Source organism: Schistocerca nitens, chromosome 4 (assembly GCF_023898315.1).
Source record: "Schistocerca nitens isolate TAMUIC-IGC-003100 chromosome 4, iqSchNite1.1, whole genome shotgun sequence".
In the NCBI taxonomy this organism is placed as follows: domain Eukaryota; kingdom Metazoa; phylum Arthropoda; class Insecta; order Orthoptera; family Acrididae; genus Schistocerca; species Schistocerca nitens.
In genome coordinates, this window is record NC_064617.1 from 640,432,908 (window position 1) to 640,456,275 (window position 23,368).

Consider the following 23,368-nt stretch of genomic DNA (forward strand, 5'->3'; position numbering starts at 1 on the left):
AAGAAAAAGGGGCAGCCGACCTCGAAAGCCCCAAGAGAACAGTGTGCGGAGGATGCCTGTCCTCCAACAGGTATCGTATACTCTCTCCAGATCAAAAAATATTGCTACTGTTTGGCGTTTCCGGAGAAAATTGTTCATGATATAAGTGGAGAGAGAAACAAGATGGTCAACTGCAGAACGATGCTTTCGGAATCCGCATTGGGCAGGTGTTAAAAGACTGCGGGATTCCAGCCACCACGCTAAACGGTAATTCACCATACGCTCCAAAACCTTACAGACACTACTCGTGAGAGAAATGGGGCGATAGCTAGAGGGGAGATGTTTGTCCTTTCCAGGTTTCGGAACAGGAACGACGATAGCTTCCAGCCATCGTCTGGGAAAAGTACTGTCGGTCCAAATTCGATTATAAAGGCGAAGGAGGTAACGCAGACTATGGGTTGATAAACGCAGCAACATTTGGACGTGGATACCATCCGGCCTGGGGCGGAGGAGCGAGAAGAAGAGAGTGCATGTTGGAGTTCCCGCAAGAAGAAAACAGTATTGTAGCTTTCGCGATTTTGAGAGGAGAAAGCAAGAGGTCGCACTTCTGCTGCACGTTTCTTCGGGAGAAACGCTGGCGGGTAATTTGAAGAGCTCGAAATCTCAGCAAAGTGCTGACCCAACGAGTTAGAAACTGCGACGGGGTCCACTAATGTGTCATGCGCGACAGTGAGCCCAGAGACCGGGGAGAAACTAGGCGCGCCTGAGAACCGTCGAAGCCGACTCCAAACTTCCGAGGAGGGAGTGAAGGTGTTAAATGAGCTAATAAAGAATTTCCAGCTTGCCTTCTTGCTATCGCGGATGACACGACGGCATCGCGCTCGGAACTGCTTATAGCGGATACAGTTGGCCAAAGTAGGAAAACGCGGAGAGCACGTCGCCGCTCACGTATGGCGTCACGGCATGCCTCGTTCCACCAAGGAACTGGGGGGCGCCGGGGCAATTCGGAGGTGCGTGGTATTGAATGTTCCGCAGCTGTAAGAATAACGTCGGTAATATGTGTGACCTCATCGTCGACGCTGGGAGAGTGACGGTCATCGAATGTCGCTAGAGACGAAAAAAGTGTCCAATCGGCTTGGGCAAACTTCCAGCGTCGCGGGCGCATGTAGGGCAGTTGAGGCTGCAGTCTAAGGACACATGGAAAGTGGTCACTCGAGTGTGTATCATCAAGGGCGAACCATTCGAAGCGCCGAGCTAGCGGAACAGTACCGACCGCAAGGTCCAAATGAGATAAATTTGTCGAGGAGGCAGACAAAAATGTAGGGACCCCAGTGTTGAGGCAAACTAGATCTGCTTGGTGGAAGACGTCTAGCAATAGTGAGCCACGTGGACAAGGATGTGGAGATCCCCAAAGCGGGTGGTGGGCACTGAAGTTCCCAACCAGCAAATATGGGGGTGGAAGCTGACCAAGAAGATGAAGGAGATCAGCTCGTGCCATTGGTGTGGACGATGGAATGTATACAGTACAAAGAGAGAGCGTGTATCCGGAAAGGGAAAGACGGACGGCGACAGCTTGGAAGGAAGTGTTTAAATGGATTGGGTGATAATGGAGAGTTTCATGGAGAAGAATCGTGAGTCCTCCATGTGCTGGAGTGCCTTCAACAGAGGGGAGATCATATCGGACGAACTGAAAATGAGGGAGAACAAAGCGGTCATGGGGACGCAGCTTTGTTTCCTGAAGACAGAAGATGACCGGCGAGTAGGATCGTAAGAGGATCGACAATTCATCCCGATTGGCTCGAATACCGCGGATATTCCAGTGGATAATGGACATAGGGTGAACAGAAAATGGAGGAATGTGACCAAGGTCGCTGTCAACTCAACGACTGCTCTGAGCTTGCGACCGACAGCATGGAATGGCATTCAGCCGAAGGCAGAAGATCCTGATCCATAGGTTGGTCAGGAGCAGCTCCTGCCACCAGCGACCGGACGGTTGATCGGCCGCCAGCAGTGCGCCTCGGCGACACAGAAGACGGCCGAGGGCGATTTCCGCCAGGTGGTGCTGTAGATGGGACACGCCTTGGTGGAGAAGGAGAGGAACTGGGTTTCTTTGTAGCCTTCTTGGAAGTATGATGTTTAGAGGAAGGAGGAACCGATGGTTGGGAAGTTGCCGTACGTAAAATCTCTTCACGAGTATGCTCTTTTTGGTGTCTGACTTTTGGGCTCGAGATTTAGCAGAACTCGACGAAGGGTGAGCCAGAGAGTGGGCAGGCGAAAGTGGTGAGGTTGAACGGGCGATCTTTGCGCTGGCCGATCTGACGACCGTGGCACTAAAGGTGAGGTCGCAAGTCTGCGTGGCCGCCTCCTTTGTTGGCCGAGGGGAAGCAAGGACAGTGCTGTATTTTCCTTTCTGAGGCACGGTGGGTTGTCGACTAGCGAATAATTTTCGAGCAGCAAAGGTCGACACCTTTTCCTTTACTCTAATTTCCTGGATGAGCTTTTCGTCCTTAAAAACGGGACAATCTCGAGAGGAAGCAGCGTGGTCACCCATACAGTTGATGCAGCGAGGGGATGGAGGTGGACAAGCACCCTCATGGGCATCCTTGCCACACGTAACACATTTGGCCGGATTGGAACAGGACTGGCTGGTGTGATTGAACCACTGACACCGATAGCAACGCGTAGGGTTTGGGACGTAAGGGCGAACGGAAATTATCTCATAGCCTGCTTTGATTTTCGATGGGAGTTGAACTTTGTCAAATGTCAAGAAGACAGTGCGGGTTGGAATGATGTTCGCGTCAACCCTTTTCATAACCCTATGAACAGCCGTTACGCCCTGGTCAGACAGGTAGTGCTGAATTTCTTCGTCAGACAATCCATCGAGGGAGCGTGTATAAACGACTCCACGTGAGGAATTTAAAGTACGGTGCGGTTCCACCCGGACAGGGAAAGTGTGTAATAGTGAGGTACGCAGCAATTTTTGTGCCTGGAGGGCACTGACTGTTTCTAACAACAGGGTGCCATTCCGTAATCTGGAACAAGACTTTACAGGACCTGTAATTGCGTCGACACCTTTCTGAATAATGAAAGGGTTGACCTTCGTCAGACCGAGAAACAACAAGGAACTGTGGCAACGATGGAAGAACTGACTGTGGCTGAGACTCAGTGAACTTACGTTTGTGAGCAGACATAGTGGAAGCTGAGGAAACCATTGCGGAAGAATCCCCCATGATTACCGGCGTCTCCGATGGCGCGCTCCTCCCTTGTGGGGGCCCTCTCTGAGGGCACTCCCGCCTTAGGTGATTGTTCACACCTCAGGTCACACCTCCCGACAAACGGACGGAGGGACCAATCGGCACTTTCGGAAGGTATCAGCTCGGGTAATCACCCCTCCCTGGGTCTGGCCGTTACCAGGGGGTACGTACGTGTCCTACCTGTCTACCCGGGGCGGGGAATTACGCGTTACCCCGTCACCGGCTACGCATAGAAGTGCGTGGGTCGGCCTTCAGACACGCACAAGGAGGAAGAAAGAGAAAGGGAAAGGAAAGAAGAGAGGTCTCAAAAGCCGCAGCGGAGAAAAGGGTAAAGAGAAGAGGTAAGGAAAAGAGAAGGACAAAGGAAGGGTGAAGACTTACAAGCAAGGAAGGCTAAGAATGTGGTACATTTGCAAGCGTCCGTCTCCGGACGTAGGCACAAACCATACTCCCAGAGGGGGAGAAAGGGAAGGAAAGAGCCAGAGGTGAGGGGGGGGGGCGAAGATGGGGGATGGGGAAGGATGCGGAAAGGGAAGGTATGCAGCCCGGAAAGGAAGGAAGGCCACATCAGCTCGGGGTCCCGTGCTCGCTACGCACGTATCCACAAAAGAGTTGTGGATCCCCTGGGGCGGGGAGAGAGAGGGGTGGAGAGAGAGGGGGGAGAGAGGGGGAGGGAGAGAGAGGGGGGTGAGGGAGAGAGATGGGGAGGGAGAGAGAGGGACGGAGAGAGAGGGGGAGGGGAGAAAGGGAGGAGGGTGAGAGAGAGGGGGAGGGGAGAAAGGGAGGAGGGGGAGAGAGAGGGGGAGGGGGAGGGAGAGGGGGCGAGAGGGAGGAGGGGGAGGGATAGGGGGAGGGGGAAAGAGAGGGAGAGGGGGAAAGAGAGGGAGAGGGGGAAAGAGAGGGAGAGGGGGAAAGAGAGGGAGAGGGGGAAAGAGAGGGAGAGGGGGAAAGAGAGGGAGAGGGGGAAAGAGAGGGAGAGGGGGAAAGAGAGGGAGAGGGGGAAAGAGAGGGAGAGGGGGAAAGAGAGGGAGAGGGGGAAAGAGAGGGAGAGGGGGAGAGAGGGAGAGGGGGAGAGAGGGAGAGGGGGAGAGAGGGAGAGGGGGAGAGAGGGAGAGGGGGAGAGAGGGAGAGGGGGAGAGAGGGAGAGGGGGAGAGAGGGAGAGGGGGAGAGAGGGAGAGGGGGAGAGAGGGAGAGGGGGAGAGAGGGAGAGGGGGAGAGAGGGAGAGGGGGAGAGAGGGAGAGGGGGAGAGAGGGAGAGGGGGCGAGAGGGGGAGGGGGAGAGAGGGAGAGGGGGAGAGAGGGGGAGGGGGAGAGAGGGAGAGAGGGAGAGGGGGAGAGAGGGAGAGGGGGAGAGAGGGGGGTAGGGAGAGAGGGGGTAGGGAGAGAGGGGGTAGGGAGAGAGGGGGGAGGGAGAGAGGGGGAGGGAGAGAGGGGGGAGGGAGAGAGGGGGAGGGAGAGAGGGGGGAGGGAGAGAGGGGGGAGGGAGAGAGTGGGAGGGAGAGAGTGGGAGGGAGAGAGGGGGGAGGGAGAGAGGGGGGAGGGAGAGAGGGGGGAGGGAGAGAGGGGGGAGGGAGAGAGGGGGGAGGGAGATAGGGGGAGGGAGAGAGGGGGGAGGGAGAGAGGGGGGAGGGAGAGAGGGGGGAGGGAGAGAGGGGGGACGGAGAGAGGGGGAGGGAGAGAGGGGGGAGGGAGAGAGGGGGGAGGGAGAGAGGGGGGAGGGAGAGAGGGGGGACGGAGAGAGGGGGAGGGAGAGAGGGGGGAAGGAGAGAGGGGGGAGGGAGAGAGGGGGGACGGAGAGAGGGGGAGGGAGAGAGGGGGGAAGGAGAGAGGGGGGAGGGAGAGAGGGGGGAGGGAGAGAGGGGGGAGGGAGAGAGGGGGGAGGGTGAGAGGGGGGAGAGGGGGGAGGGAGAGAGGGAGAGGGAGAGGGGGGGATGGAGAGAGGGGGAGGGAGAGGGGGGAGGGAGGGGGGAGGGAGAGAGAGGGAGGGAGTGAGGGGGGAGGGAGAGAGGGGGGAGGGAGGGAGGGGGGAGGGAGGGGGGAGGGAGAGAGGGGGAGGGAGAGAGAGGGGGGAGGGAGAGAGAGGGGGGGAGGGAGAGAGAGGGGGGAGGGAGAGAATCGATAGCATCCGATTACAAGATTGGTTGTGAACACCTTGAGCAGCACGCCACATCATATTAGTATTTAGTGGTAACGCTGAAAGCGATACCCGCCCCCGTAGCTGATGTCACTGCCGCACGCTTGTGCGGTGGCGCTCACCTCAAAGGCAACTCGGTTTAAATGGATTGATTGAATGCTGGCGGATGAAATTTTCACTGCCAGTACTTGGCCGACAACTTAACAAGACGTAGAGGTGTGCAGTTCGTGGTCACCAGTCTTCGTTCGAATGTCCTAAAATTCCAGACCACCCACAGCGTCTCATGAAGTGAGGGTATCTGACACTGTTAATGGTGATCCATCCGTCGGATGGGGACGTTAAGTTCGGCGGCCCTCTTGATGCCTTTCGAGAGGTGTCGGCTGTCTGTCAGTAAGGGTTTCACCGTCCCCTTTCTCTCATCATTATTATCGTCATCATCAAGCAACATGAAGATAAGCATGCATCCATTACATTCACCTACACTCCACATATACAAGTACTTCAAAACTCTCCAACAGCCGCAGGGAAAGGGATCAATGTACGAAGACGTTTGAACCTATCCCTTGGAACATACCAGCCAATAATGCCGTACAACATTTAAATTTTTTTAGAAGTTGCATGGAAGCGGACGACCGCGTAAAATGAGGTCGTTTCTCGTAACTATTTCGTTGCACTTCAGCGAAAGTGATGAGAGATGAAAGGAACTCTCGTAAGGATGTGTAGCAGGATAAGGGAGCCAACATGCAAGAGCGGCTACCACGAACTCGGGCGCGTCGCGCTTCCTGCTCCTCCCTTCCGGCAGGGCCGCGCTGTCGCCTCCGGTTCGGTGGCGTAGCCTCATCACACCGTCAAGGAACTTTATTAACAAAGCTTTTACAAATTACACCGTTTTGTTTTACACTGCGATACGAGCCGCAGGCTCTGAGTTGCCCAGTGCCGCTCATCTAAGTTCCGCGCACTCTAGCTGTGTCTGTAACAAAACATCACTCTTCCACGTTGTATTCGCCGTAGTCCGATTAAAATTAATTGACAGTTGGCACCTCACAGACTGGAGACGGTTTCCTCCAATCACAGCGCTGAACGTCACGGCCGAACCGTCCGCCACCTTGGAACTGCCACAACAATTGGTCAGTTCACCTTGTCCGGCTTTCTGTCTTGTCTTTGCATCCCGAATCCTGGATCTGGTCCTTTACTTTCGTATTTCATCACGCATGATAACCACAAAACAGCAGCGCGCGCGCTCACACACACACACACACACACACACACACACACACAGACGCGCGCGTTCCATACACAGCACCAACCAAACGTACTAGATCCTTCCGCAAGACGCGATTCTGCGTCACATACACAGTTATTATATCCACAAAGATCGGCATACATTAGAAAAGTTTTGCACGACATTACGTGCAATCAAATTTTTGGAGACTGCAATTCATCGTTGCTAGGGGAATATTGCAGTCTTAAATGTAACAACTTTATGTATCTTTTGTCGTAGCCTAACATGTTGGTTCGAGGCTTGTAAACCATAACGAAAATTTTTATTTTTTAAATCTAATCAAAATAATTTCTTTATTATTTTTATTCAATTAATTGAGTTAAATGTAACTTTTGTAATTTGTAGTACTTTAAAGCGTCATTTTCACTATCGTATGACTTTTTTATTTGCTCTTATTTTTCTTCCTGTCATTCTTTTCTTCGTTTGGAAATTGCTAGTATCGTGTATAATCTATAACCAAGTGCCAACCACGACTGCTAATCTCTTGGTTAAAGCGGCAGTTTGTGTAGCCAGTATAAGGGTAGTTTCAGGTAACCAATGAATCATAGCCAGAAATTACAGTTTGTTCTTAGCTCTGAAACTAAAATTTTTCAGTCTTCAATTTGCCCATAGATCGTGATTTTAGTTCTGCCGCTGATTGTTTTCTCGGACACGTTGCACATCACGAGGTTATGGTTAGGTTAGGACACGAGTTTAGATTCAAAGTTACAAAACGCGTCGTCTGACGCAGTTTAGTCATTGGTCGCTTAACATCAGCAGTCGATAGAGCGCCTCGCATTTTCGTCATACCTGGCGACGGCCGCTTCCAACATTGCTACGCGTTACAAATTAACAGCATTTGTGAAGTGAGCCGCCGTGTTTGTACGTAACTTATAACCACAATTTATCAGAGTTTGCTATAACCGAGCGGTAGCAGGAGAGTACTGTTCGAATCCCTGCGTTGGTACATACATCATGGATGTCTGAGACCTGAAAAGGTCTCTCCGAACGTATAGTTCCATTTGAGCCGGCCAGGGTGGCCGAGTGGTCCTAGGCGCTACAGTCTGGAACCGCGCGACCGCTACGGTCGCAGGTTCGAATCCTGCCTCGGGCATGGATGTGTGTGATGTCCTTAGGTTAGTTAGGTTTAAGTAGTTCTAAGTTCTAGGGGACTGATGACCTCAGAAGTTAAGTCCCATAGTGTTCAGAGCCAGTTCCATGTGAGTAACAAATCTAATGACACACCGCTGCTGCACGTTTGTGCAAACCTGCAAGAGTGCTGCCATCTTGTTTGGCTGCTGATTCTCAGCGTCCCGTTCACGAGGCCGGCGTGGCAGCCCCATCTGAACACAATGTTTTGTAAGAGGGCTATCCACAAAGTACATTACGTTTTGGAATTAAAAATAAATAAAGTATTGGAATTTTTTAATTATATACAGATGAAAGCCACACTTAAATACTACTTTTCTACATAGTTGCCATTTAAATTAAGGCACTTATCGCAGCGATGGACGAGCTTGGAAATTCCTACGTCGTAAAATTCGGCCGCCTCCGTCTTCAACCAGGTGGTTACCTCTTCTTGAAGCTGTGCGTCGTCATCAAAACGCTGCATAGCCAACCACTTCTTCATTGCTGGGAATAAGTGGAAGTCGCTCGGTGCCAGGTCGGGACTGTACGGCGGATGAGGAAACAACTCCCACTTAAAAGATTCGAGAACTTCACGAGTGGCATTTTCCGTGTGGGCCCGGGCGTTGTCGTGAATCAGCAATATCTTTGAGCCCAACTTTCCCCTGCGCTTGTTTTGTATTGCTCTTCTGAGGTTGTGCCGAGTTTGGCCTAACCTTGAGAGTTTATTGTAATGCCTCTTTCCAGGAAATCCACAAAAATCACACCTTTTCTGTCCCAAAAGAAGAGGTAACCACGTGGTTGAAGGCGCAGGCGCCTGAATTTTACGACGAAGGAATTTCCAAGCTCGTCCATCGCTACGATAAGTGCCTTAACTTAAATGGCAACTATGTAAAAAAGTAGTATTTAAGTGTGGCTTTCATCTGTATATAATAAAAAAATTTCCAATACTTTATTTATTTTTAATTCCAAAACGTAATGTACTTTGTGGATAGCCCTTGTATTTCCATACACCTTTTCCGGTCATTTATTGACTAGATCTTGTATAATGGAAGCTCCGCACTGGAAGCTACGACTCGAGGAGAACACACCGCAGTGAAGAGGAGTAGTGCGCAGCACGTGGCGTGGACAGCGTATTCCTTCCACAGCACTTGTCCCTTCCATCCCCATTCAGACTTTCCCTTCCCTGCGCTATTGTCTCGCGGAGAGGAAGAGTCGAGGAGGCTACGCCTTACCAATTCATAAATATTCGGCATCCGCGCCGCGGTACACGATGATGAAGCGCCCCTGGGAGGCATTGTGACCGCAGGCCCGGCCGGCAGTGCGTCCTCAGGATGTGAGTGACGTCAGCGGGGCCGTGCTCGCTCGCGCCTCTTGCGGACACCGCGCGCGGTCCCCGGAGGCACAGCCGGCCAGCGGACGGATGTGGACGCCCACACAATGAGCGCCGCAGGAAACCGAATCCTTTGTGGCAGGCCCGATACCAAGTCTGTGCGCCACCGTATCGCGAAGGCGCGGCTCGCAAACGGAGGGGCAGCGGACACATTTGGTGACTACTTGTCTGAGTCGCATCTACGACACACGGGGCTCCCTACTTATGGAGCAGCCAAAATCGAAGTCTGGTGCCGTCTAATGGACACCTATTAAAATAGTACAATGTTGCTTTGGGGCACAGCCCGATATGATTCATCTCCTTCAGCCATTATCGCCCTCACTGCAGGGTTCGCACCCGAAAACTCTGAGCTCATGTGGTAATACATTACCTAACAAAATACGTAAACACCAGAAACGTAACGACAACGTGGCAAGATTCTTGATAAACACACGCAGTAACAAAGGAAAAAGTACAGTCACAGCCGAAAGGAGGCGACACACACAAACGGCAATCGAAATGTTAAATATTCTGAGTGCCAAATCTCACATTTACCAAGGAGAATAAAAAAACAACGTATAATTTTTATGTACGTAAACTATTTGTATCCAGAAATTTAGAAAGTATCCTCATACCACAGAATTATGCTGCTCACAGCATCACTACAATAAATAATGTGACAAATTAGAAATTAAACAGTTTATTAAATACGTTATAGGTGCCACACTGATTTCAAGTGCCAATAAGAAAGTTTTTGTTTCGTGTGCCATTAATACTGAGTCATTCTGACAACAGAAGTACAAAAATACACCTGTAGTCAAGAACACCATTTCTCACATCTTTTAATTTCTCTACAACAAAAACAATTAAATTCGAGAAAAAAATCTCTCAGTTCTGACTTCTGTACCGTGTTACTGTCGTTTGATTTAGACCATTGGAAATAAACCTAATAGTTCCTGTTTTCATTTTCACTCTTTATTCCCTTACTTCATAGCACACAGATTATTTGCACTTAGCCAATGACGGCCTCTTTTTTGTGTTATATCACAAGCAGTGTTGTAGACTTCATTATTCATCTAGTCACAAAGATAAGCATACCTCTTAACTCATTTTTGTGATTACTTGTGAATACATTATGGGAGTGACAGTGATCAATGTGTTACAAATATTTACTATCGAAAACAGTCTTGATCACAATTTATTTATCACTACTCTAGTAGTAATTCTCCGGCAGAATGAGGTTCTTACTCATTGGTCTGAAGATACCACAGTAGTCGTCGAAATCGGTCACCGTGATAAATAAATTGTGATGAAGGCTGTTTTTGATAGTAAATCATTTTTGTGAATTTCTTACTACAAGGATCAGTCAATAATTAACGAGATAAATTGGTCTGGAGAAAAAGCGTTTATTTTTACAAAACAATACTTTTTCCACTTTTCAACATACTCCCCTTGAACATTTACGCACTTGTTCCAACGCGCTACAGGCTTTTTTATTCCGGCTGGAAAGAACTCTGAACCTAACCTAACCTGTATCTCGATGTTTGAACCAACTTCCCACAAACTTTTCACGTCCTCGTCGTCTTGGAACCTCTTCCCATGTAACGCCTCCTTCAGTGCACCAAACAAATGGAAATCACTAGGTGTTAAATCAGGACTGTAAGGGGGTTGAGGCAGTACTTCCCATCCCCATTTTGTCGACAGTTTCACAGATTAATTGAGCAATATGAGGACGTGCGTTGTCTTGCTGGAGAATCACACCTCTCCTCTAAATCCGCGACGTTTCTCTCTCATGGCTAGCTTCACCTTGTTGAAAAGCAAATCCGAGTAGTATCGGCTGTTCGTTGTTTGCTGCTCTTCGAGATAATCACAAAAAACTGGACCTTCAGCATCCCAAAACAGTGTCAACACGACTTTTCCTGCTGGTGCTTGGGTTTTGAATTTTTTCTTGATGGGTGAATTGATGTGCTTCCACTCCATCTTTGTCTTTGTGATTCTGGCTCATAATAGTGAACCAAGTTTTATCGCAAGTTAAAATTTTGTTGAAAAAGTGCTCACCTTCATTTTCATAATGCTCCTTTAGGTCTGTGCACACTCTCAACCTTGTTTCTTTGTGTAACCGCGTCAACTCCTTTGGGGCCCATCCTGCACATGTTTTCGGTACTTCAGCTTGTTACAGATAATGTTATGAATTGCACCAGTACTAACCTGAACCTTATCAACTATCATTTCCACAGTCACACGGCGGTCGGCACGTATAATGTCATCAATTCGACTTTCAAGTAAGGGGTTGAAACTGCAACTCGTCGGCCAGAACGGTGTACGTCAGTCACTTAGTCGCGACCATTTTTGAATTTCTCTACCCACATGTAAAAATTTGTACGATTCATACAATCTTCTCATAAACTTAAGACATTCTACAGTATATATTCGCTGGTTTCTCACCTTCAGCACGTAAAAAGAGAACGTTGTTCAACTGACGTGGACGTTGCAAGCGGATCGCCATCTTGCAATGTATTTTTGAGGTTATAAAAAAAAACCAATGCTGATACATCAGCTGACCAGGGCTCATCACAGTAATGCCAACGTAAAGCCATGAAAGTACCAAACTTACCTTACAGTTTTTCCCCAGATCAATTTGTCTCTCTAATTACTGAGTGACCCAAGTAATTTGTTGGAGTGTTGTAGAACCTTCGTTCTCCCATCCGGTCACCTGACCCTGGGACATAGCTGTGTAATATTGGCAGGGAGAAATTGTGTTAGCGGTGTACTGCACCAGAAGCCGTTTCACGAACTCACAAACTCGGCCTACCGTAACAACAGTGGCAACTCGGCCTCCACAGCAGTAGCGACGAGGCCTTTACAAACCTGGCAACGCAGGTATACAAAACCTATACTGTGTGTTTTACTCTTCAGCTAACCCCAGTGTTGCTAAGAGGCATCTGCCGGTAGTTAGATTCGTAAATTTGGCTAGGCTCGACGCTTGTTTCTGTCTATGGCCTTTGTGCATGATTCATGAATATCATGAATTGTGCCTGTAATGTGTACTAAGCACAAACCCAACTTCAATTTCCCCGTCTTAAATGAAACCGTGTGAGTATTCTAGTTCAAATTATATTCGGGCACTTTTACATGGATTTTAAAATGGCAAGTTATGTACATTGCTGAGGGTCTCTATCTGTTTACCCTAGTTATTGGGTTCGAAATTGGAAATTTGTGGTAAGGTCTTATGAGACCAAACTGCTGAAGTCATCGGTCCCTAAGCTTACACACTACTTAATCTAACTAAGGACAACACACACATCCATGCCCGAGGTAGGACTCGAACCTACGACGGAGGCAGCCGTGCGGAACGTGAAAAGACGCCCAAGACCGCACGGCTACCCCGCGCGGCATTGGGTTCGAACCCGATTTGTAATTTATGAGTTTATTTGGGGTGGGCTGAGTACGCAGTGCTATATGCATAACTGTTAGCTGAAGCCAGCTGGGAGTTGTTTCTTAAATTTATTTCTACATCTTTTATCGTTGCCCATGTGCTTCTTAGCGTTCTTTAATAGCGGGTCATTGGCTGCTCTTAGCTTATAACTAAATATCCATTCATGTTAGTGCATTAGTATGGAACATATTCTAATGGAAATGTTTCTCTCTCTGTTGTGCTTGTCAATCTATGTTGGAACACAACCACCGGAGGGAGGAGAAGCTTAATAGATTCATGTCTTCAATTAAATTGTTCAATTTCTAATTATAAAATTGCACTGTTCAATTGTTTACATTTAGTGCGCTTTAATAGTTTGCTATCTTCAGTTTCTAAAACTGTCTGTCCATTCGTTTGAGTTTATTCATGTTTCTCAGAAAAATTAAAGTCTCATATTCAGTCAAGGAGCGTTAATTTTCTTCTTGGCAACTCGTTACATGGGCTTCGCAAAGCACTGCAATGTGGAAGAGCGATGTTAATCCCTTAATGCTCCATAGCTGTTCGGAATTCAAGGAAATCGGTTAAAGCAAGCACTAAGGAAAGCTCACCGCTCTTCAATATTCCCCCAAGTGGTCGACAGGATTTAGGTCTGACAACTTTGTGAAATTTCTCATGTCTGTCAAAATTCTGATGCGAGTGGGTGGTGCACAGAAAGAATAGGTCTCATGTGAGATTAGTATATAAGGCAGTAACTAAACAAGATGTGCTAACAAACACGTTGCTGTATCGTCCAACTGTGAGGAACTTCGGTATACTTAACGAATGCGCCATTTCAGCCACGGATAAAACAGCAGTATAGAGACGTACCCTGTAGATGTTGAGGGGAGAGGCAGGGGGGGGGGGTGACCATCAAACGTCACCAAAAACTACAAGATTTGGTGAGGCGACAGGACTTCGTTCAGCCTGACAATAAGAATAATTTCATAAACTGCTTCCAATACGTGCAAGAGCGCCTAGGCAAGAAAATTGTTTCAGGCTGGAGCCAGCGCACAGGGAAGCCGGCTGTGATAATGTGATGCTGTGCATCCATGAGTGATCCGATTTAGTTGTGAGCGCGTAGTGCAGCTTTTGGGTCGCCGACGCCATTTAACAGCTTTTACGATCTCGTTGCCTGCTAACGCACATCGGCTGTCATAAAATGTGGCCGTAACCCAGCTGCTTGAGGCGTAAAGCTACCACTACAGCTCTTGCTACAGCCTCAGTCGCTGACAGGGCATTCATTAATAAAGAGAGATCATTATCCGAATAGGTCACCCGACCCATCCACAGCACTTCGCGTGCTGGGATACTCGAGAGAATTTCCATCACAATAAAAGCATCGCTATTTCTGTACTTAAAAGCATTTGGCCGTCAACCAAAAATGTCTGATGGTGCCTGAAGTCTCGTAAGAAGCGAAACTCACAGAAAGGCGATGTGTGTAACATATCCTAGAAGAAGAACGCAAAATCAAAGAAAGACGGTTCAAACGGCTCTGAGCACTATGGGACTTAACATCTGCGGTCATCAGTCCCCTAGAACTTAGAACTACTTAAACCTAACTAACCTAAGGACATCACACACATCCATGCCCGAGGCAGTATTCGAACCTGCGACTGTAGCAGTCACGCGGTTCCGGACTGCACGCCTAGAACCGCGAGACCACCGCGGCCGGCTCAAAGAAAGATACTCGGCCCCAAAAGAACAGAAGATGACACATCGAAATGAATACATGGATGGACATCTGAAAAGGCTAGATCCAAATAGAAAAAAGATTAATTTCTTCCGACAAATCCAAAAACGTCAATGATATGGATCAAAGAAGTTAATGTAGATCTTAGGGAAATGCAAATAAAGGAAAAATACGACAAACTGAAAAGGTCAGGGTGAAAGTAAAACGTTTTGTATGCTACCAGGAAAAACAAAAAGACAGGAGCAATATGGACAGAACAAAGAAAAAGAATGAAAAACTTCTGGGAAAAAAGGAGGGAGAAAAGAAAGAAGACATAAGTTATTTCATGTGGTTCTCAGAGAGAGAGAGAGATACAGCTGGGGGGTGGGGGGTGGGGGGGGGACATCGAACAAAAACCAGTCTTCGAAGACACCGATTTAAATTGATGCACAATATTTTTTTGCATGGAAAATCCTTCGTAAAGTGAATAGCTTGGGATCGTGAGAGGGGTATCAGATTTCGTGTGGAAACTAGAATATGTGTCATACTTTTTAATCCTTCCCGAGGTATAGATGGGGTGTTATTCGTCTTCCTGTTTCGGAGAAGTACCCGTGCTTCTATTCTCCGGTCAACAGCTCTGCAGCGCGCAGTGAACGTACATTACCTCTGGGCGTTGAGTGTAAATTATTTATATGTGGCGCGTTCCGAGCGACGTGGCAGCTGCCAGGGCGCTGAAAACACAATGTGGCGTACGTGCGAGAGATCTATCGCTTGGCAGGCGGGAAGGGAATTCGAATCGAGAAAGGACGGCGGTTCCACATCAGCTGCCTGACAGCCAATTTCCGGGCAAGCTGTGAACACGGGGATGGAATATTTGCGCACGTAGAATGTCTGCACGCGAGAGGTTGGGCTTCATTTACATGTTTACAGAGCGTTTGATGTGGCAGCTGTCGAACCTGCTTCACTGACAACTTATCCCAGCAGCAGGAACAACTGGCAGGTTGAAATGTTTCTTTCACCTATGTGTTGTAATGGCGCAAGCGATTTCTATCACTGAATGAAGCTGTGTGTGACAACGACCACTATGCAGGACCTGCCTGAGCATTCAGTTTTACTGCATATTTTCTAAAGTCATTCGCCCGTATTTCATTACGTCGTTGTGTCAGACTTCTACTTACGCCTTCAACTTCACTCATAACCAGATTGGATCAACGATAAATAAACGTTTGCTGGAAAGTGTTGGATGAGCGGTCGTCTACAACAGTATTGTCGGGTAGCCTAGTAATGAGAAAACTTATATATAGTGAGTGTGTGTCTGTGTGTGTGTGTGAGTCGGAAAACTGATATTCGTACCTCAGTACGTCATCTGGTTCGAGATGCGAGATGCATGTACGAGAGACGTTCCGAAAGTAATGATCGTCATTATTTTTGAAAGAGAAGATAGTACACCAGGTGACACAAACAAGCACAATATGAATCCACACCCATTTCTGGTTCAGCGACGGGAAGAGCGTCGGCGAAGGAGGAATCACGCTTGCGCAGAGCGCCGAAGAAGAGCGGAGTAGCAACAGACCGGCGTGCCTGAGGTTATTCGAGTGAATTCACATCATGATGGCAGACGGACGTGTATAGACAACGTAGTCGTCAATGGAAGTGCGTTCTGATATCCAGTAAGTATGGGCACGTGGAACTAGTATGCCCATCAATCATGGACGTCATAGACGGTACATGGCGAAGAGGTCATGTCTCGTTAAATGTTTTCTCACTGGTGTTACATGTTCAGTGAAGGAAGGCAGGCAAAGTGTGGAGGATGAAAGTCGAAATGGGCGTTCCTCCACGCCACGAATATAAATAACATTACCAGAGTTCACGACGTGGTGTTAAGAGGACAGGCAGGTAACATTCAGACGTAGCGTCCACAGTATGTACTGGCCATGCTCGGGCCCATAACACGCTCCATGATTTTTTGGGTTATTGAAAAGTGTCTGCAAGATGGGTGCCGAGAAACCTGACCCCGGATCACAAGAGAGCAAGAACGGGAATCGGCCGCGATCGCTTGACGCGGTACGCGCGAGAGGAAAATTAGTTCGTGTTCAGAATCATCACAGGCGATGAGACATGTGTGCACCACTTTACCCCAGAATCCAAGGCCGCCTCAGTGACGTGGAAGCATCCCATTTCAACAGTGAGGGAAAAATTCGCTCTCCGCAGGAAAGGTTGTGGCTGTAGTGTCCAGGAACACGAATGGTATGATTCTTCTGGATTTCCTCCACCCGGACCACCATCAATGTGACACGCTATTGCCCACTGTCGAGGCGACACGCCACTGCCTACCGAACTCAGGTCCGCCGTTCGGACCAGCGCTCTTGACTGACAGTGTTGTACTCTTGGTCGACAACGCAAAACCACACACAGCAATGCTCATACAGGATCAGATTCGTCACTTCCAAAGGGAGAGATGGGATCACCCGGTCTACAGCCTTGATCTTGCCCCAGTGGGACTTTACTCATGTTGCCTGCACTGAAAGCCGCTCTCTCTGGACGTTGCTTCCAAACCAACGATGAAGTGAATCACGCTTTGCAACTATTCCTAGCATCGCAGGGAACAGAGTTTTACCAGAGTGGTTTCTTCAAGCTGACTCAACGCTACGACAAATGTCTCAATGTTTGTGCTGACTACGACGAAAATTAGTGCAAGGTGTGTAGTTCATGATGCCTTGGGTGGTGTATTTGTTTTCGGCAATAAAGTTTCTGTGTGAACAACAATGACGAAACTCACTTTCGGAACGTCCCTCGTGCTCGAAGGCTCGTCTACATTACTGTTCTGGCCAATATCATAAATCGTACCTGAGCCGGTTTGTAGTTGCTTACCTACGAGACACTACGCGGTATTGAGGACATATTTGCAGAGTATATCCGTATGTTGTAGACGACTGTGACAGGCGCCTTTACGGTGTACTCTTGTGTTTTTATTTGTGCTGAAGATAAAGAGAGCAACCTGGTGCTGAGTTTACACCTCTTGAATAGCATTAAGGAGTTAGTCGTTGTCTCCACCCAACGAACAGTTACCTTCCGTTTCACATTCCCTCACTTCGTGTGATACGCTTCCCCCAAAAAAACTCTCAAAAATAGCAGTAATCGCCAACTCGCTCAGTTCGTTGGAGGCGATGAATACGAAGACAGATCTACGTATGGGAATCAAATCCTGTTCTGGGAGTCTGACTTTCAGAAATCTGTATTTTCCTCGTAGCCGTAGATTAGCAGAGCGAAAACAGACGGTCAAACAATTTTGTTTGTATTGTGTTTTCTCCAGACGACAGAAATCGTAACGGACCGTCACAGCAGACTAAATATTGTTTCAGTGTTGGCGTGCTGTCACGCTGTTTATTTGAACCTTGGTCTTTTTACTTTTTCTGGTGAAAGAAGCATAAGACTATATACAATCACAATGAAAGGGAAGCTTAAAACATCAGAAAGAAATATCGAGTACTAGTTACAGTTAATTATAAAGAACTAGAAACACAGCTGGAAAATTTTTTTGCTCTCAGTCGAAAGATATTGTTCACAAGGTTACGAGAAATTTTCACACTGTCTTTTAAACACTTTTTCTCTTTGTTTTCTCCCGACTAGCGTCGAGTAAGGGCTTGCCTTCTCCCCATTCAATGCAAATAAAAATTAACTACTCCTTTTCTTAGAATTTAACGGCGCGTCTATTATACCATTATCCTTCCTTAATGGCGACCCAAGCGCTTCTGTATTTATGGTTACGCTCCCTACATGTAGACGCTGTTGCATCACTGTCCTTTGGTGTTACTGCTGCCGTCGCGGTGAGTGCAGCTTTCAGAATGCTTGCAACTGAAGTAGCGAGCAGAGATTAAGTGAATCACGCAGTGATTTCACTTCTAAAAGCCAAGGGACACCGGCAGCTACTCATATTGAGGTTATACATTTCCTGTGAACAAATGTGTTAGCGGAATAACTACTTTAAACAAAGACAATTACACCACCTAATGCTGGAGGCGTAAGATAGCACTGATATCCGATTACTGCTTCAAACATTTAATGCGGGTAATAAATACCTGAAAGACACAGAGCCAAATTAATATAAAAAGTAAAATTAAATATTGGAAAGCCTTTTCTAAAAGTATTCGTCTTATATTGAGGCCAAATGTGGATGATGAACAGTGCAAACAGAAGCAGTATAAAAGTTTTTAATGGCATGCTGAAGATCACATTCGTAGATCGGATAACTAAAAAACACGTACTGAATCTAATCATGACGAAAAGAAATTCATAGCACAACTTGACTAAAAGAAGGAATAGGTGTTTTTTTTTTCTTTTTTTTAAGTAGGACACATGCTGACTCCTCAAGAAAGCCGGCCAGTGTGGCCGAGCGGTTCTAGGCGCTACAGTCTGGAACCGCGCGACCGCAACGGTCGCAGGTTCGAAACCTGCCTCCGGTATGGATGTGTGTGATGTCCTTAGGATAGTTAGGTTTAAGTAGTTCTAAGTTCCAGGGGACTGATGACCTCAGCAGTTAGGTCCCATAGGGCGCAGAGCCGTTTGAACCTCCGCAAGTAAGACTTAATTTGGTAGTGGCCGAAATGAGCCCTCGCCGCCCTGTGGAAGCATCAATACACTCTTTCCCCCTATCCGCTCTTTTCTCTGAGTTTAACGCTAGAATTCTCACTGCACTCTTAACGTTGACGCTCTTTCTATTAATGTCATCACGGCTTTTTTAAGTTTTCGATCTCTTCTCATCTCTCCTGCTGCAATATCGCCATGGTTTGCTTAAATTTCCTATTTATTTCATTTCTAAGTGGAATATTTCTTTACTAATGATTTTTCATGAAGATATTTGTACTTTCTTCTTCCGTCGATCAGTTGAAGTATTTTTGTCTGTTACCCAAGGCTTCTTCGTCGTTAATTTCCTTGTACCTATAAGTGTCTGTCCAACTACCGTGATTGCCATTCTGAGAGATATCCATTCCTCTTCAACTGAATCGCCTATCGTGCTATTCCTTATCACACAATCTACAGCCTTAGAGAACTTAAAACGTGTCCCATTTCTTTGCAAACTGATTCTTCCGAATGATTCTCTGAAACTTCAGTCTGCCTGCTATCATTACTAAATTGTGATCCAACATCTGATTTCGGAATCCGTTTGTTCTTGAAGCAATCAATTTAGAATCTTCCCATACCTCTAGCCCTTTTCGATCTACACCTCTTCCTCTTGAGATTTTTCAACAGTGAATTCGCTATTACTAACTGAAGTTTACTGCAGAACTCAATTACTTTCTCCCCTTTCCCATTCCTACTACCAAGTTCATATTCTTCGGTAACTCTTTCTTCTGTTCCTTCTCCTACTATATCATTCCAATCCCCCATTACGTTTAGATTATCATCTCCCGTTACAAACTGAATTTCCCATTCAATACGCTCATACAACTTCTCTCTCTCTCTCTCTCTCTCTCTCTCTCTCTCTCTCTCTCCCCTCTCCCCCCCCCCCCCCAAACTTCTTGTGACGTCAGTAAGTACGAGTATACCTGAAATAATGTTGTTAGCGCAGGTTTGCTGTTGATAGACAACCCCATCACTGAACTATTCCCACTCCCGCCGGAGTTTCGAGTCCTCCCTCGGGCTTGGGTGTGAGTGTTGTCCTTAGCGTTAAGTTAGTTCAAGTAGTGTGTAAGTCTAGGGATCGATGACCTCAGAAGTTCTGTACCTTGGGAATTTACGCACATTTTAACAGTTTGAACTAATCCCAGTAACTCGCTCTGTGTCCTACCTTCCCATTCATGACATGTCCTACTCGCGTTATATCATTTTCTGCTTCTATCGATATTACCTTATATTTCTGAGGGTATTTTCGTTCCGTCGTTACAACTACAAGAAAATGCGTGTTTTTCTCACCAGAGGCGTTTCGCGTTATCATCGTCAGTGGTCTGGTGAGAAAAGCACGCATTTTCTTGTACTTGTACCGACGGATAGAAAATACCCTCAGGAATGGTAAACCAACTAAGGACATATAGTCACACAAATTCGTCTGAACAGAAACCCGCCTCTTCTTTCCATTCACTTCACTGGTCCCATACATCTATACTGATCCTTTGCATTAAGCTTTTCTGATTTTCTAGTTCCCTTGTTGTTGTTGTCTTCAGTCCTGAGACTGGTTTGATGCAGCTCCCCATGCTACTCTATCCTGTGCAAGCTTCTTCATCTCCCAGTACTTACTGCAACCTACAATCTTTTGAATCTGCTTAGTGTATTCATCTCTTGGTCTCCATCTACGATTTTTACCCTCCACGCTGCCCTCCAATGCTAAATTTGTGATTCCTTCATGCCTCAGAACATGTCCTACCAACTGGTCCCTTCTTCTTGTCAAGTTGTGCCACAAACTCCTCTTCTCCCCAATTCTATTCAATACCTCCTCATTAGTTATGTGATCTACCCATCTAATCTTCAGCATTCTTCTGTAGCACCACATTTCGAAAGCTTCTATTATCTTCTTGTCCAAGCTATTTATGGTCCACGTTTCACTTCCATGCATGGCTACACTCCATACAAATACTTTCAGAAACGACTTCCTGACACTTAAATCTATATTCGATGTTAACAAATTTATTTTCTTCAACAACGCTTTCCTTGCCATTGCCAGTCTACATTTTATATCCTCTCCCTCAACAACGCTTTCCTTGCCATTGCCAGTCTACATTTTATATCCTCTCCACTTCAACCATCATCAGTTATTTTGCTCCCCAAATAGCAAAACTCCTTTACTACTGTAAGTGCCTCATTTCCTAATCTAATTCCCTCAGCATCACCCGACTTAATTCGACTACATTCCATTATTCTCGTTTTGCTTTTGTTGATGTTCATCTTACACCCTCCTTTCAAGACACTGTCCATTCCGTTCAACTGATCTTTCAAGTCCTTTACTGTCTCTGACAGAATTACAATGTCATCGGCGAACCTCAAAGTTTTTATTACTTCTCCATCGATTTTAATACATACTCCGAACTTTTCTTTCGTTTCCTTTACTGCTTGCTCAATATACAGATTGAATAACATCGGGGAGAGGCTACAACACTGTCTCACTCCGTTCCCAACCACTGCTTCCCTTTCATTCCCCTCGACTCTTGTAACTGCCATCTGGTTTCTATACAAATTGTAAATAGCCTTTCGCTCCCTGTATTTTACCCTTGCCACCTTTAGAATTCCCTTACCACATTCAAACTCCGACATTCGACGTTCCGACTCATAAAATATTATCTTTTCGTTGAATATCCAATCTTTTTATCGTCGTTACTTTCCCCTTGGTAGTCCCCTCCCCGTTATCCGAATGGAGTATCAATTTGGAATCTTTTACTAGTGGAGACATCATCAAGACAGTGTTTTCAGTAACAGGCCGCAAGTGCTGTGGATATACGTTGCGCGCCAGCAATGCAGCGGTTTCCATTGCCTTCTGCATCCACCTACCGTTGATCATTGCTGTTTCGTCCGCCTTTTATGAGTAGTCTCACACCCCAAGAGTACGAGGTTATCTATCTGCTCATCTGGCCTCTTTGACAAGGCCTTTGGCAGAACGTGGGCAACTCTTTATACCGGAAGTCTTCCGCCGCTATTGTGATGGTTTTTATGCAACTTTTATTCAGTGGCTGGGTTCGAAGTCAGGATACAGGACGATTTGATTACAAGCCAAAGACGCTACATCTATGCCACGAATCCACTTCATTCTTCATTTTTATTTTTGTAATGTAACATATAGATTACTTCCTAGGAAGTTATAAGAAATGGCAGCACTGTACAGAATCCTAAACCAAACCACGACAGTGCATTATTGTCGTCTTTATTCCGAATATTAGTTTGATGTAGCTCGCTACGCTACTCTATCGTATCGAATAACTACTGCAGCCTATATTTACTAGAAAACCTTGGCTATATTTATTCCTTGATTTCCCTCTACAATTTTAACCTCACTTTTGCTTCCATTACCAGATTGTCGAGTCCTTCATAACTCAGGATGTGTTCTATCATCCGATGCCTTCTTTCAGGCAAGTTGCGCCAGAACTTTCTTTATTCCCCAATTCGATTCAGTTGGTCTCTTTTGATCTACTCACCTGATCTGCAGCATTACACTCCACATGAATACCTTCATAAAAGACTTCCTAACACTTAAATTCATAACATACGTCAAAAAATTCCTTTTTTTCCAGAAATGCTTGTCTTGCTGTAGACAGTCTGTATTTTATGTCCAATCTACTTCGGCCAGTATCAGTTATTTTTCTGCCCTAAAGGCAAAAGTCATCCACTACTTTTAGTGACTCATTTTTTAATTTGAACCCCACAGTATCACCTGATTTAATCCGAAAATATTCTATAATTCTTGTTTTACTTTTGTTGATGTTCATCTTATGTCTTTTTAAAACACTATCCATTCCGTTCAACTGCACTTCAAAGTACTTTTCCGTCTCTGACAGAATTAGGTAGTTAGTTACATCCATAGACTATATGAATGGTTCTTTAATGGAAATGATGTGGAACAAGTCAGTTCACAGGATATGTATACATAACTACTGTTAACATTAATGAGCACATTTTCATTTTATTCCTACTGACGCAACAACACTTCAAAACTTTTTGTTACGAAGCCGTCGCCAAATCATGCCAAATCATGAAGTTTTTATTCCTTTTCCCTGAACAGTAACTCCCTTTCCAGATTACTCCCGATTTCCTTCAGAGCTTGCTCAGCGTGTTGACCGAATAACAATGCGGATAGGCTACAGCACTGTGCCCCTCCCTTCTGGTTTCCTCTCATAGCCTTCGACTCGCACAACTAAGTGCAGTTTGATTTCTGTACTAACTTGCGAATAATCTGTAGCTTCAAAATCCTCCTAGCGTCGAAGTTTCAAAGACTGTACTCCAGTCAATGCAGTCAAAAGCTTTCTCTAAATCTACAAATAATATAAATGTAGACTTGTCTTTCTTCAGAAGAGAGAAAATTGAGATTTAACGTCCCGTCGTCAGCGAGGGCCTTTGAAGATGGAACACAAGGTCGGATTGATTCAAGGATGGAGAAGAAGATCGGCAGTGCCCTGGCACAGGAACCATAACGGCTT